This window comes from Ovis canadensis, chromosome 2 (assembly GCF_042477335.2).
Source record: "Ovis canadensis isolate MfBH-ARS-UI-01 breed Bighorn chromosome 2, ARS-UI_OviCan_v2, whole genome shotgun sequence".
Classification (NCBI taxonomy): Eukaryota; Metazoa; Chordata; class Mammalia; order Artiodactyla; family Bovidae; genus Ovis; species Ovis canadensis.
The window spans coordinates 106,751,392-106,763,778 of NC_091246.1; the positions used below are offsets into that span (position 1 = coordinate 106,751,392).

Sequence of the window (12,387 nt, forward strand, 5' to 3'; positions counted from 1 at the left end):
AGTGCCTGTCAGCAGGAATTTTTCCATCATTAGCTTCCATTGTTATTTAGACAGCATAATATAAGGTCTCACCTTATCGGTTCCAAAGTTTGACAGCAATTAAGAAAACTAAATTCCAAAGCAGAGGGAAAGCAAGCTAGCATATTTTCCCAAAGGTTAAAGTCTTGAAAAGACAACCTCAGTATCAGTTTTCAATTAAAGAGCCTGATTGTTTGAGTTATTTAGGTGTGTCCAGATATATTTTAAAACAAAATTAAACAAAGTACAACATTTTAAGGGGTGTCTGGAAAAATACACTTGCCTAACTTCTCCAATTATTTATGGCCTTTTGTGAGTCAAAGAGCAAATGAGAAAGTAAAAGTCTTCTTTGGTCAGATAGAGCTCCAGAAATTCCACTGTGTTCCCAGATCAATGAGAGAATGTTCCTGAAATGTAACCAATAAATTATACAGCACATAACTAGCCTTTATTTGTAGGTCACCTTGAGGAAGTCAGTTCTTAAATATTAATGGCTCTGGATCAAAGATAATAACTTTATTATTTTATTTATTTATTTTTCCAAACTAAAGGTTAACCTAGTTGTCCCTATTTGAAATAGATGTGTCTGATCATGGGCCTCCGGTATAGAGATGGCTAGTTCTGATTCCATATCCTAATATATGTTATGTGTTTGTGGTATTAGATCCAAGATAACTGAGACATACACTTCGAATTTCATAGTACTTGAAAATGCTACATCTAGTCCATCATATTTTTTTTTCATTCAAATGACTCTGTGTTATCATGTGTCACTGATCTTCACCAATATTTCAAGAGCAGAGAGCATGTGGTAGGTGGAATGGACATATGTGAACCCCTGAAACTTGTCTGCTCCACTCTCCACGATGCCTTCTCCCATCTTCCACCTTCTCCCTCTTCCACTAGGACTCACGGGACTCAGAGGGGCCTGTCCCGAACATGCACATGCAAAGCCTCCAAACCAAGGAAGAAGTCTGCTTGATACCCAGTTCCCTGTCCTGCTTACATTCTTTGTTCCCTATTTTTCAAGAAATTCTAAGCCTGAATTGGAGGACAGGGCAAAGCGGAGGAAAGAGGCAGAGAGAGAGAAGGAAGAAGATGGGAGGTTAGGGAGGAGCTCTCCCATCTCCCCAAGCCCTAATCTTCAGGACCAGACAACTGAGGATTCACTTGGCAAATACCCACAAAGCCTGCAGAGGGGCAAATTCTCCAGGATTCCAAGTCATAGATCCTAGCAGTTTCTGAATTTGGTTTTCTGTTGCATATTCTAACTCTCAGAACCAAAAATAGCTTCATTGAGGAACATTTTTCAACCTTCATGTATAAAGGCCATTAAATCGATTGCCTTAATGCCCTGCCCCAACTTATACAAAACATGGAAAATCATGCATTTTACAAGTTCCTTGCAAGTCTAGGCACTAGATATCTCTGAAAGTTGTCCTCTACCATTACTAGAAGGCTGACCATCAAAGAATTGATGCTTTTTTTTTCTTTTTTAAATTTAAATGTATTTATTTTAATTGGAAGCTAATTAATTTACAATATTGTATTGGCTTTGCAATACATCAGCATGAATCTGCCACGGGTGTACACGTGTTCCCCATCCAGAAACCCCCTCCCACCTACCTCCCCATACCATCCCTCTGGGTCATCCCAGTCCACCAGCCCCAGGCGTCATGTATCCTGCATTGAACCTGGACAGGCGATTTGTTTCGTATATGATATTATACATGCCATTCAATGCCATTCTACCAAATTATCCCACCCTTGTCCTCTCCCACAGAGTCCAAAAGAGTCTGTTCTATACATCTGTGTATCTTTTGCTGTCTCACATACAGGGTTATCGTTACCATCTTTCTAAATTCCATATATATGTATTAGTATACTGTATTGGTGTTTTTCTTTCTGGCTTACTTCACTCTGTACAATAGACTCCAGTTTCATCCACCTCATTAGAACTGATTCAGATGTATTCTTTTTAATAGCTGAGTAATACTCCATTGTGTATATGTACCACAGCTTTCTTATCCATTCATCTGCTGATGGACATCTAGGTTGCTTCCATGTCCTGGCTATTATAAACAGTGCGGCAATGAACATTGGGGTACATGTGTCTCTTTGAATTCTGGTTTCCTTGGTGTGTATGCCCAGCTGGGGGATTACTGGGTCATAAGGCAGTTCTATTTGTAGTCTTTTTTAAGGAATCTCCACACTCTTCTCCATAGTGGCTGTACTAGTTTGCATTTCACCAACAGTGTAAAAGGGTTCCCTTTTCTCCACACCCTCTCCAGCATTTATTGCTTGTAGAATTTTGGATCGCAGCCATTCTGACTGGAGTGAAATGGTACCTTATTGTGGTTTTGATTTGCATTTCTCGGATAATGAGTGATGTTGAGCATCTTCTCATATGTTTGTTAGCTATCTGAATGTCTTCTTTGGAGAAATGTCTGTTTAGTTCTTTGGCCCATTTTTTGATTGGGTCATTTATTTTTCTGGAATTGAGCTGCAGCAGTTGCTTGTATATTTTTTAAATCAGTTGTTTGTTAGTTGTTTCATTTGCTATTATTTTCTCCGATTCTGAAGGCTGTGTTTTTACCTTGCTTATAGTTTCCTTTGTTGTGCAGAAGCTTTTAAGTTTAATTAGATCCCATTTGTTTATTTTTGCTTTTATTTCCAATATTCTGGGAGGTGGATCATAGAGGATCCTGCTGTGATTTATGTCGGAGGGTGTTTTGCCTATGTTCTCCTCTAGGAGTTTTATAGTTTCTGGTCTTACATTTAGATCTTTAAGCCATTTTGAGTTTATTTTTGTGTGTGGTGTTAGAAAGTGTTCTAGTTTCATTCTTTTACAAGTGGTTGACCAGTTTTCCCAGCACCACTTGTTAAAGAGATTGTCTTTTCTCCATTGTATATTCCTGCCTCCTTTGTCAAAGATAAGGTGTCCATAGGTGCATGGATTTATCTCTGGGCTTTCTGTTTTGTTCCTTTGATCTATATTTCTGTCTTTGTGCCAGTACCATACTGTCTTGATGACTGTGGCTTTATAGTAGAGCCTGAAGTCGGGCAGTTGATTCCTCCAGTTCCATTCTTCTTTCTCAAGATTGCTTTGGCTATTCAAGTTTTTTTGTATTTCAATTCAAATTGTGAAATTATTTGATCTAGCTCTGTGAAAAATACTGTTGGTAGCTTGATAGGGATTGCATTGAATCTGTAGATTGCTTTGGGTAGTATACTCATTTTCACTATATTGATTCTTCTGATCCATGAACATGGTATATTTCTCCATCTATTAGTGTCCTCTTTGATTTCTTTCACCAGTGTTTTATAGTTTTCTATATATAGGTCTTTAGTTTCTTTAGGTAGATATATTCCTAAGTATTTTATTATTTTTGTTGCAATGGTGAATGGAATTGTTTCCTTAATTTCTCTATTTCCTCATTATTAGTGTATGGGAATGGAAGGGATTTCTGTTTGTTGATTTTATATCCTGCAACTTTACTATATTCATTGATTTGCTCTAGTAATTTTATGGTGGAGTCTTTAGGGTTTTCTGTGTAGAGGATCATGTCATCTGGAGACAAGGATTGAGAAGATGCAAGAAAGTTTTAACCAGGACCTAGAAGAAATAAAAAAGAGTGAATATATAATGAATAATGCAATAAATGAGATCAAAAACACTCTGGAGGCAACAAACAATAGAATAACAGAGGCAGAAGATAGGATTAGTGAAGGAGAAGATAGAATGGTAGAAATAAATGAATCAGAGTGGAAAAAAGAAAAATGAATTAAAAGAAATGAGGACAATCTCAGAGACCTACAGGAGAATATTAAACACCCCAACATTTGAATCATAGAAGAAAACAAAAAGAAAGACCATGAGAAAATACTTGAGGAGATAATAGTTGAAAACTTCCTTAAAATGGGGAAGAAAATAATCACCCAAGTCCAAGAATTGATGCTTTTGAACTGTGGTGTCAGAGAAAACTCTTGAGGGTCCCTTGGACTGCAGGGAGATCAAACTAGTCAATCATAAAGGAAGTCAGTCATGAATATTCATTGGAAGGACTGGTGCTGAAGCTAAAGCTCCAATACTTTGGCCACCTGATGCAAAGAACTGACTCATTGGAAAAGACCTTGATGCTTGGAAGTACTGAAGGCAGGAGGGGAAGGGGACAACAGAGGATGAGTTGGTTGTATGGCATCACAGACTCAATGGACATGAGTTTGAGCAAGCTCTGGGAGATGGCAAAGGACAGAAGCCTGAAAAGTTATGGTCCAGGGGGTCACAAAGAGTAGGACACGACTGAGCAACTGAACAATAACACAAAAACCATTACTAGGTGCTAAAGAGCAGGGACTTTTTTGACAACCAAAAAAAAAAAAAAAACCCTCAGATAACCAATGGCACATGAGCAACATATACACTTCTGAATTCTTAAATCTTTCCTCCAAAGAAGACTTTGCTTGTGTATTTGAGCATAGTGAGACACAGGCCAGTTTCGCTAAAACCTTTCATAGTCTCCCTGTCTGGTAAGTCCTCTTACTGGAGAACCTAAAGAATGGGGAAGTGTTTTGGTAATCTGTGCCATGAAGTTTGAAAACCACCAAATATCAAGGAAAATTTTGTGTTCAGTTCCTTTTCTGGTGTAATGTTAAATTGTATAGATTATTAATGCATGTCCACTGAACATAAGCCTGGTTTTGTGATATAACTGCTTAGATTTTATTGGTGATATTAGATTAGTGGTTGCATTAAACAATTAAATTTCCATTGTGATTATTAATTGAAAAAAAAAAAGAATGGGGAAGTGTTTTCTCCACGGTGCATGGGAGGGTCTAAAAATTGCATAGAAAACCTTCAGTGCAGGAAACTTGCATCTCATTTTCCCCATCATACTATGGCACTAGAAAAGACTAATCTGATTACCTTTCTGTGACTAGAATGGTTAAATTTCCAAATAAAAACATACAAACCACTAGGTATAAAATATGGGTATGTTGTACAATGCAGGGAGTATACCGCCAATACTTTATAACTAATAAATGGAGAACAATCCTGAAAGTTGTGAATCACTATATTGAACACCCGTGGCTTACATAATATTGTACAGCAAATATGCTTCAATAAAAATAAATAAGAAATTTAAGAAAAGGGCTAGTGTTAAAGAATTTTCTAGGACACTACCTAAAAACTCAAAAAGAATAAATAACATTCTAAAGATAAAGCAGCTCAGCCAAGTACCAAGAAAATTTCCTTCCCCAAGATTAAAAACCAGATGTATAAGCCCTAACATCCAGCATTATACATAAAAAAACCCAGATGTATAAGCCCTAACATCCACCATTATACATACACAACATATTTGTTTTTCACTTATCAAGAGTGCTACAAACTCAAAAACAAGAAACAATTCAATGGAAATGTGACTAAGTGGCTGTCCCAGGAAGTTTCACTGACAGGCATCCTCGTGATTCTATCTTGCTTGGTGGATTCTTGTGGTCAGTGTCGTGAAGGAATCTTCTCTTCTCTTGCTGTCCCCACCAGAACCATTCCTCCCAAACCCCTAGACTCTGTCAGTGTAAAACAAGATAAATACAGTTGATCTTATTCCCTTGCCCTCAACTCCAACTCATTCTCCAAATGGAATCAAGATAAACTTTTTAAAAAATGCTTAATGAATCTTTTATTTGGACTATATTCCACTACATAAAATCATAAAGCAATGAAAAAGTATTTCAAATTGTTTATATATATATATATATATATATATATATATATATATATATATATATATATTCTCTTTAGTAGACAGCATGGTAAAGAAGGAAATAGCAATTACCCCAAATCTCACCACTAAAAAACTGTCACCATTAAAGCATTGATAGATTTTCTAACAGTTCTGTTTTCACAAGCAATATACATAATTTTTAATCAAGATTTTGGTGTTGTTGTATTTTGAGTTTAGCATTCCATTCCATTAGGATTTCAGCTTACTGCTATATCAGAAGATTCTCTAATTTTTCAGCATTTGTTGTCTAATAATCTTTATTCACTATACCATTAACTGAAAAGTAGAGATGAATTTAGCTTTCAACAGCTAAGGAATTGCTAGTACATCATTGTACATCCTCTCCATCAAACATTTAACCAACATTAAAAATAATTTTCTTAAAGATAAACTTTTAAACACTTAAATCTGAGAGCAATCTCTGGTTTTTTAAGCCCATTCAGTGACTTGTTAATGTCCGAGAGTGAAATCTGATGTTCATTTTGTTAGTTACAAGGTTCCTGGGATCTGGTTCTTGGCTTTTTCTCCAGCCTTACCTTCTGCCATTACTTCAACCCCCACCATCATCACCAAGTGAGGAATTTCTTTTTCTGCTCCCTATACCCCCATCACAGATCACCACCAAGTGAGCATTTACAGCTGTGACCTTGACCATTTAACTCTCCTCCCATTTCCTTTGCCTTCCAGGTCTTAATGCCCTCAGGAAAATGTGATGCCTTGTCAATTACAAGTCACAAGACCAACTCAGCCTCAAATGCCATGTAGATTACAAGGTTCTCCAGTTTAGTAGAGTCAATAAATGGAATCCCATTTTCAAACTGGAAAACCTGCTATGGGATGAACTCTCCTCCCACCAATCATAAATTCATCTGTTGGAACCCTAAACCCTAGGACCTCAAAATGTGATTGCATTTAGAGATAGGGCTTTTAAAGGAGGGGTGAAGTTAAAGTAAAGGCCATAATGATGGGGCCCTAATCTAATTATTATCCTATAAGAACCAGAGATTGGGATACACAGGGTAACACCAGGTAATGCACAGAGAAAGACCATGTCAGGACACAGAGAGAAGGTGGTCCTCTGCAGGCCCAGGAGAGAGGCCTCAGAAGAAATTACTCCTGCTAACACTTTGATTAATCTTGGACTTCCAGCTTCTAGAGCTGTGAGAAATAAATATCTGTTGTTGAAGCCACAGAGTCTACGGTGTTTTATTGTGGCAATCTGAGCAGACTCGTACACTATGAAAAGTTAGAAATATTTAACTTGCATTCTGGAGCTGAAAATCTATCTATATCATCATTAATTTTCCATTTTCAACTGTCTTTACCTCTAAATCTAGAAATAAATATGAACATTAAAGAAGAACCTAATAACAAGGATTCATTCATTGGTCAACATGTACAGGGCAGGCCCTATAATGGGTGCTTCATGAATGCCAATTTATTCTCCACATAACAGCCCAGGACACTTAGGACCACACAGGTTGAGTAACCAGCCCAAGATCACACCATAAGCACAAAGTTAGAGATGACATTTGAAAGTGCATCTCTGTGAGAGCTGAGTTTGGTAGGAGCAAAGGCTTGAACCCAGAAGTGTTGCTAAATATCCAAGTCTGATCTTAAATCAGATTATTTGTCTTCCATGAGCTCAGTTTCTTCATCTGTAAAATGAGGATAGTGTGATATTTACTTTGCAAGATTGGAGAAAGGATTAAATGAGATAATATGCAGAAGAATAAGAATGCAGTAGATATTCAAAAGTGGTCAACCCCTCTATTGTAGTTTGTCTCAGAGGCAAAGCCAAGAAAAGAATCCCTGATGCCAATATCAGCAGAAATTGCCTTGTTTCAGCAAGGCCCTTCAGTTTCAATAAAAAAAAAGCTTATTTCTCTATTGATTTATATGTGATCATTTATAAATTAAATAGGCTTTTAAATGACTGATCTGCCTCCGTCTAAACTGGGGCCTGTGACAAGGTGCTTTTGGGATGTCTGTGCTCACCTCTAGAACAGGACAAAGGAAAATCAAGTGAAGACTGGCCCATCTCGACGAGTCAGAGCTGAGCTAACAAAGTCTAGTGGCTGTGTGAAAATATAAAGTGAACAAGGAAATCTGATTTGAATTACAGTCTATTTGTGTTTTTTAAAGAAATCACTATTCAATCATGGTGACGAGTACTGCTCAGCTATAATACTTTCAAAAAAATATGAAGTTTAATTGAAAAAAAAAAAAAGAAGCACCACTCAGGAGTCAGCCACACTTAGAGTCAAAGTCACCTCCTTCAATTTTCGAGATAAGTGACCTTGGCCAAATTCCCTAACCTCCCCAAACTGGTTTTCCTCATCTGTAAAATAACCACAATAATAACTGCCTCATGGTCTGGTTGTAAATAATAAATGCAATTATATATGTATAGTGCTTCATGATAATAGCATTTACATAACACTTGCTATGTGTCAGTCATTGGCTTAAGCACTTGACTTACATTTATTCAATTTGGTATAGTCTTCATAACAATTTTTTGAAATAAGTACTATCATCAGCTTCATTTTACTGAGGAGGAAGCTGAGATTCAGAGAAGTTAAGTCACTTGCCCAAGGTCACACAGGAGTAGTTGGTGGAGCTGGATTCCAGAGGCTGTACATTTAGCCTTTATGGAATGCCTGCCTCTGAGTAAATACTTAATACTTCAGTTCAGTCGCTCAGTCATGTCCAACTCTTTGTGACCCCATGGACTGCAGCACGCCAAGCCTCCCTTTCCATCACCAACTCCCAGAGTTTACTCAAATTCATGTCCATTGAGTTGGTGATGCCATCCAACCATCTCAGCTTCTGTTGTCCCCTTCTCCTCCCGCCTTCAATCTTTCCCAGAATCAGGGTCTTTTTTCCAATGAGTCAGTTCTTCGCATCATGTGGCCAAAGTATTGGAGTTTCAGCTTCAGCATCAGTCCTTCCAATGAATATTCAGGACTGATCTCCTTTAGGATGGACTGGTTGCCTCTCCTTGCAGTCCAATGGACTCTCAAGAGTCTTCTCCAACACCACAGTTCAAAAGCATCAATTCTTCAGCACTCTGTTTTCTTTATAGTCCAACTCTCACATCCATACATGTCTACTAGAAAAACCATAGCTTTGACTAGATGGACCTTTGTTGGCAAAGCAATGTCTCTGTTTTTTAATATGCTCTCTAGGTTGGTCATAACCTAATACTTACAATTGCATTAAAGAAAAACTAATCCTTTTTGACTCTTAATTTTTGTTTTTTATTTTAAGAGGACTTTGTACAACAAACTAAAGCATAACCTATCAGTAGGAATGCTTTCAAAAATCATATGAATATGGTTTGTTTCGGATTTAGCCTAGTTTTAACTAAGAGTTATGTTTTCAATTACATAAATTACATTGATGATAGAATCACAGTAAGTTAATGTAAACGAAATTAATGTTAGGAGCACAGAAGATGAGAAATGTTTATCAAAAAGTCATAGAGGAATAGAGGATTTGTTTACTGAATAAAGAGTACCTTTTTATGATTTTCAAATATACTGTACATAATATCCTATAGATAGTTTTAAGTGAAAATATACCTTTCATATAAAATATAATATGATCTCAAAACATTCTTGTCCAAAGATATAACACCTATGCATTTTTTTTCCAATCTTATGTTTAAGTTGTGTAAAAATGTAATCACAGTATATAGGAATTTTCACCATCTAATTCAAATTCAGGGACTTCCCTGGTGGCTCAGAGGTTAAAGCGTCTGCCTGGAATGCGGGAGACCCAGGTTTGATCCCTGGGTTGGGAAGATCCCCTGGAGAAGGAAATGGCAACCCACCTCCAGTACCCTTGCCTGGAGAATCCCATGGAGGGAGGAGCCTGGTAGGCTACAGTCCATGGGGTTGCAAAGAGTCGGACACAACTGAGCGACTTCCCTTCACTTAATAATTCAAATTTTCTGTCTTTTCTTGAACACATATCTTACATTTATCTCACATATCATACTTATTATTTTTCTTCATTCAATCCTGCTGGCTCAAATGGTAAAGAATCTGCCTGCAGTGCAAGATATCTGGATTCAATCCCTGAGTACAGAAGATTCCTTTTGAGAAGGGAAAGGAATGGCTATCTACTCTAGTATACTTGCATGGAGAACTCCACGGACAGAGGAACCTGGCAGGCTTCAGTCCACGGGGTCCAAAGAATCAGACATGACTAAGCGACTAACACTAAACTACTAACATTTACTAAGTACTCACTTTGGGTCATCCTGCCCTGAATGCTCAGGACACAGCTGTCCTTGGAGACACTCAGAGACAGGAAGGTAATTATAATAAGGCGAGTGGTGTTTCCACTGTAGTTCTTCAGCTCAGTAGGAAGACGAGTGAAGAAGGTAGGAGAGGACTGTGCTCGGGTAAGCAGATACTGTACTGGTATGCCAAAGCCTGAGCCTGGGCAGTGAGGTCAGTTTTAATGGATGCAGCTTCCCAGGCTGCAAAGCGGAGCTACAAGAAAGATAAGGGATGTGGAATGCCTCCCATGCCATGCCAAGGATTGAGATAATTTAAGGGTTTTAAACATAAGAATGTCTAAACATAATCGGATTTGTGTTTTAGGATTTTTATTGGAAGGAGTGTGGAAACTAAATTTTTTTTTAATTGGAGGATAATTGCTTTACAGTGTTGTATTAGTTTCTTCTGTGCAACAATGTGAATCAGCTATATGTGTACATATATCTCCTCCCTTCTGAACCTCCCTCCCACTCCACTCCCCATCCCACCTCTCTAGGTCACTGCAGAGCACTGAGTTGAGCTCCCTGGGCTATACAGCAGGGATAGTTTTACACATGGCAGTGTATATATGTCAATGCTATCTGGAGGCAAAGAAATAATTCGGGAGTCTAACTGCTTTTTGTATCAGAAGAGAAAGTATAAAGGGTCTGAACAAAGACAGTCACCATGGAAACCAAGGGGAAGGAAAGGGGTGGGGGTTACCAACTGTGCTCGAACTCGCAGTCTTTCCTTTCTACGAATAAAACTATTTCTCACATTTTTCTCCATCTCATGTGAAGTAAAATTGTTATCAATTTATGCCAGACCTAATTTCATTGTCCCTAAAGTCTGATAGGAACTGCTACTTACCAATAAGGGCTCTGAAAACACAGAGCTGAAGCAACTAGCTCAAGGTCACACAATCAGGGCAGGAGCAGAGAGACAAGACCCAAACCTCTGAATCTGCAGCTGATGTACCCCACCCCCACCCACGCACCCACCCACCCCCTTTCTGCTTCTATTCCCCTGTTTTTCACTCGCACTGACTGGCTTTTAACCTGAATCCATCCCTGTCCTTTCGTAAAAGAATAACTCATCTGTTTGCTAGTCTTTTCAACTACCGTGCAATCTCTTGCTTTCCATGTCATGTTAGTCTTAAACCTCTGCAATGTTCACCTTGTCATCATTTTTTTCCTTAAATTTCAGCATTTGGTTTCCGTGCCATCTAAATGTACTGACGCCAGGACTTCCCTGGGGGTCCAGTGGTTAAGACTTTGTGTTCCCACTGCAGGGGCATGGGTTTGATCCGTGGTCAAGGAACTAAAATCCCACAAGCCACAGGATGTGGCCAAAATATAAGTAAACATAAACATTGATTTAAAAAAAAAAAAAGCCATGATGAACAAAAATCAAATTTAAAAAGCAAATATACTGACACCAATTATTGTCTGGAAAATTTTAAAGTATTTCTTCATCCTTCTTTCCCTGTGCTTATCAGAGTGCTTTGCATTAGTAATAACTCCTTTATTCCCTGAAACTCTTTTCCCATATGCTTTTGAACATGTCCCTGTGTCACTCCAGAGGCTCCCTCTCTGGCTCTTATGTTAGTTCTTTCCTGATAAAGAAAAACATTTCCTTTCTGCTATGTTCTGTACGTGCTTTAGAGGTTTGGGTTTTCCTTTGCTTCCTTTTAATTTTTTTTTTAATTCTCTGCTGTTCTCTTTCAATATAAAGACCTCTGTTTCAGTGGTGTGCTGACAACATATATTTCACACAACCTCCCCATACGTGCCTGCGTGCCAGTTACCTCATCTGCTGCCTCTTGGGAGCAACAAAGAAGTACACAAAGGATTCATCCCCTGTTGTGTAAGCTTTCTTCCCGACCTCTGTCTCCCCAAGTACTTGGATTTCTTTGATCATGAAAATAAATGCCAGGCAGGTATTCAGTTTACAGAACTAGAACTGAAGCCTGCAGATGATAACAGGAAAGAGAGAAAGACAAAGTCAGCGGAATACCCCCAACTGAATGCATCTTAGTGCAACAGCTCAAGCTCAAGTTCCTGGAGGACCAGGAACCTCTGTCCCATACTTAACTGGAAGCCTCCAGAACTAGTATGACTCAACCAGCAAACATTCCATTGAACCTGCGCCTCACCAGGCTGACAGCGAGGCTGGAAGCCCAGTGCAGTCAGTGATGACAGTTCTTGCTAGGCACTCTCAGAGTGACCCAGAATTGACACTGATCTGAAACCCGGGTGTCAACAAGACTGCTAAAAGTTCCAGCCTTGAAAGACAGGATCCATGGGTTTCTG

The 12,387-nt window shown here is 38.5% G+C and overlaps 1 non-coding gene across 1 annotated transcript; it reads left to right on the forward strand.

Moving 5' to 3' along the window:
• Positions 1 to 9,540: 9,540 nt before the first annotated feature.
• Positions 9,541 to 9,612, forward strand: TRNAS-GGA (transfer RNA serine (anticodon GGA)). The gene has a single exon. It is a non-coding gene; the product is annotated as a tRNA-Ser (tRNA).
• The last annotated feature ends 2,775 nt before the right edge of the window (positions 9,613 to 12,387 follow it).